Source organism: Triticum urartu, chromosome 5, assembly GCF_003073215.2.
Source record: "Triticum urartu cultivar G1812 chromosome 5, Tu2.1, whole genome shotgun sequence".
Classification (NCBI taxonomy): Eukaryota; Viridiplantae; Streptophyta; class Magnoliopsida; order Poales; family Poaceae; genus Triticum; species Triticum urartu.
Window position 1 is genome coordinate 111,908,952 of NC_053026.1, and position 3,872 is coordinate 111,912,823.

General features: G+C 53.7%; 1 pseudogene; it reads right to left on the minus strand.

Annotated features, from left to right (window-relative positions):
* Nucleotides 1–407: 407 nt before the first annotated feature.
* Nucleotides 408–2,928, minus strand: LOC125508104 (annotated as a pseudogene).
* Nucleotides 2,929–3,872: the final 944 nt, after the last annotated feature.

Sequence of the window (3,872 nt, forward strand, 5' to 3'; positions counted from 1 at the left end):
GAGGCAACGACCCATGGTATTTCCAGTCGCGCATGTGTTGCGTCGCCCCTACGCCGTGATTCACATGTCCGTTAATCATGTGGGTCCCGTCCTATCTACAAAGCCCAATACACAACATATACACCCGACAGTACCTGGCACGGCCCACATATACACCCGACAGTACCTGGTACCGCTCCGATGGATTTTCGTGTCGATTCCCAGCTATTACTGAAATAGCCTGGCATCTTGGCCCGTCAACAACCCCCTACCCATTCCCTCAAAGAAAAAAAAACCCTACCCACACGAATTCAACGCTCGGATTTTGTTATACTGGTCGTCTCACCCCTAGCAGTATAGGATACCGTGAAAAAGCTCTGTCTTTTTTTCTTAAGCAAGAGGCTTTTATCATAGACTGTTATCTTTGACCCGCCATGGAAAAGGGACATCAACGTGTGACCTCTAATCTAATTTTGACGTACGTAGAGATAGAGCATCCCGGTACATACAAGATCGACCAGAGAAATTAATACAGCGAAATCACAAACCAGATTAATCCAACCATGAATCACTCTGCTCGATGCAGTATCAAGGCAGCGCTCAATCCTTCAAAATAACTGTGGCGTCGCGGGTCAATGCACGCGCGACGCAACAGGAAATCAATCAATTAGCTAGATCCTTGGAACGTCGTAGCAACGCGATCGGGGACGAGTCGGAAGAAAGAGTGGCGTCGCCGGTGTTGACCAAAGAAGAGCCGACGCGATCGGTGCCGTCGGGGGAGAACGCCCCGTGCCGGCCGGATGACGCAAGATCCGGCACGGTCCTGTACACATGCAGGGGGAGCGCCGGCAGCCTCGCCTCCTCGGACTGAAGGATACTCATGGCCTGCGCGACAGACGGCCGCTCGCTCCGCTCCGGGTGCGCGCACCAGAGCCCGACGACGAGCACCCGCTCCATCCACCACTCGTCGGCCTCGTCGCCCCTCAGCCGCTCATCCGCCGCGTCAAGGACCGCGTCCCTGCCGTACAGGCTCCAAACCCACCTGAGCAGCGTGAAGGATATCTCCGCGGTCTCAACCACGGGCCGCCGGCCGGAGACGATCTCCAGGAGGACGACGCCGAAGCTATACACGTCGGACTCGGTGCTGGGCCGGCGCGTGTTGACGAACTCCGGGTCGATGTACCCGGCGGTGCCGAGCACGGCCTTGGTGGTCTGCAGCAATCCCGCGCCGTGGTCCACGAGCCGGGCCAGGCCGAAGTCCCCAGCTTGGTGCAGTGCGAGGCGTCGAGCATGATGTTGCTCGGCTTGATGTCGCCGTGGACGACGCTCTGCTCCCACTCTCCGTGGAGGTAGCGCAGCGCCGATCCCAGGCCGAGGATGATCTTGTACCTCTGCGGCCATGTCAGGAACCTGTCTTTGCTGTAGAGATGCCTGTCAAGGCTGCCCTCGGCGACCAGCTCGTAGACGAGCAGCAGCCCCTTGCGGCTGTCGCACCAGCCCAGCAGCTGCACGAGGTTGCGATGCTTCAGCCTGCTGATGATCCTCACCTCTGCCTCGAACTCCTTCCTCCCCTGCGCCGACGACTCTGCCGACAGCACCTTTACCGCCACCGCGCGACGCTCTTGGTCACCGCCGGCGACGGCGAGCGTGAGGTTACCTCGGTACACGCTGCCGAAGCCGCCTCGCCCGAGCTTCTCCTCCTCCGCGAAGTTGCTCGTTGCAGCGACGAGCTCGTGGTACGTGTACCGTTTGGGGCCACCGGCGGCAACACCTCTCTCGAGGCCAGCTCTGTCCACACAATGTTCTTCGTCGTCGCTGTCACTGCTGCTGTCCCCGTTTGCTCTTTTTGATCTTCTTTTCTCGTGTCGCCGCCATAGCGTTACCATGGCCACGCATGCCAGCAGAAATAGCAGCGGAACTAGTACGGACAGCAGGGTTACTACTAACATTTTGTGCTTGTTGCTGGTCGGAGGAGGAAGTTGAGCCGGCGGAGGCGCTTCCGTGTTGGATTCCAATCGGGATTCCAGCTGCAGAGTGGAACTGAATGACCATGACAGTATCTGGTGCAGCTCGGCGGCCCAGCCAGTCGCCGCCGAGAAGCCGATGGCAACCTCCTCCGGCAGATACCTTCTCAGGTCAATGGTTGCATTGACCTGGTACATGGCGTCGTCGATCAGGAGATCAACTGCCAGCAACTTGGACCCATTGTGGTACTTGACAGTGGCGGTCATAACGTGCGAGGACGTGAGGTTCCTGCCCGGGATGGTCGTCGTGTCCGTGGACGCCGTGGAGTTGACGGAGTTGACGTCGATGCCGACGTGGTTCCCGTTCACGTCGGCGTTCTGCGGGTTGAGGAACGTGTCGAACTCGACGGCGACGATCCGGGTGTCGCCCGTCCCGTTGGTGAGGGCCGGGAGGAGGCCGAGGCTGCCGCCCTCGCTCTTGGCCGGGATCACCGAAGGGAAATGGCCGAGGAAGAAGGCCATCCCGTCGCCGGCGTCGGACGGGCTGTCCCTGTCCGGGGTGATCCGGAAGGAGAAGGTGGTGGTGAAGCTAGCCGTCTCGCCGGTGGCGCTGTTCCACAGCGGCACTTTGTGCACGTACGACGCCCGGCTGGTGCTGTACTGGATGTGTGCATCGCTTGTGTTGGTCGTCAGCTCGAGGGTGGAGGAGCTGAGGAACGCTTGGCCGGCGAAGTTGATGGACGCGCCGCGGTTGGGGACGCCGGGGTCCGAGAAGTTGAGGTTGAAGGAGAGCGACAGGGCCATGCGCGGCGCATGGTAGAGGCAGAGGAGCACCAGGACTAAGGTGGTGAGACTGCGACGACGGCGGGAGCCCATCGCTTGGTGTTTGCCAAGGAGAAAGCTTGAGCACTAGAAAACAAAGGGGAGATGTATATAGCCCATGGACATTTCACGCCTGCCGGGTATTCCATTTATTATTACTACTAGTTTACTACTACTACTCACCGAAAATACATAGGAGTTCTCGGGTGCTACGCCCCCCTATATTCAAAAATAATTTAGTAAGTCAAAAAATCCTCAAACTTTTTATGGAATCAAACATGACCAAGTATTGTACTCATATAAAAAGATTAAATAGGGAATGACTTTTATTGTATCCGGGATCAAAGATTTCCTAAAAAATGCTAGATGCAAGTACTATTCATGCTATATTATCGTTATAAATTTGTTTTTTTGCCTTGAAGTCAACAAGAATCATTCCTTGGCCAAACTTTTTATATGAGTACAATACCTAGTCATATTTGGTTCAAAAATATATCCAGAATTTTTTGACTTTTTTTTGAATTATTAAAAAAAATTTAATATAGGGGGTGGAGCACCTGAGTGCTCCTAATCCGCTTCCTACTACTCACTCGCAGAAAAAAGATAATACTACTATATTACCTCCGTCCTAAAAATGTTGAGACTTTTTATAGTATATCATACTACTGAAAATGATGGGTAGTATATAATTGATCCAATGGTCATTATTGATTCCTAATTTTTCTCTCTCTAGGATATGTTGGTAATTGGCTGTTAGGGTAGATTTGTCCTTTCTTGTGATGTTATAACTGTAATGATTCATAGCATCAATTTCAAGCCTCATATCAGAACTGTTCGTCATTGTTTGGACGCAGCCGCCCCAGCAGCCCGGCTGCCCTTCGCTAGGTCTCATTGTTCCTTGACGCAGCCGCACTAGCAGCCCCGCGGCCGTCAGCTCTATCTCATAGTTTCATGGACGCAGCCGCCCTAATTTATCTAGATATGGATATATTTAACATTAAAGCATGTTTAAATACATTTGTACCTAAACAAATTTAAAATAAGTTTTTGAGATGGAGAGAGTATTATTTTTGTCATACATGGGCTAGAGACTGCGTGTAGCTGAGC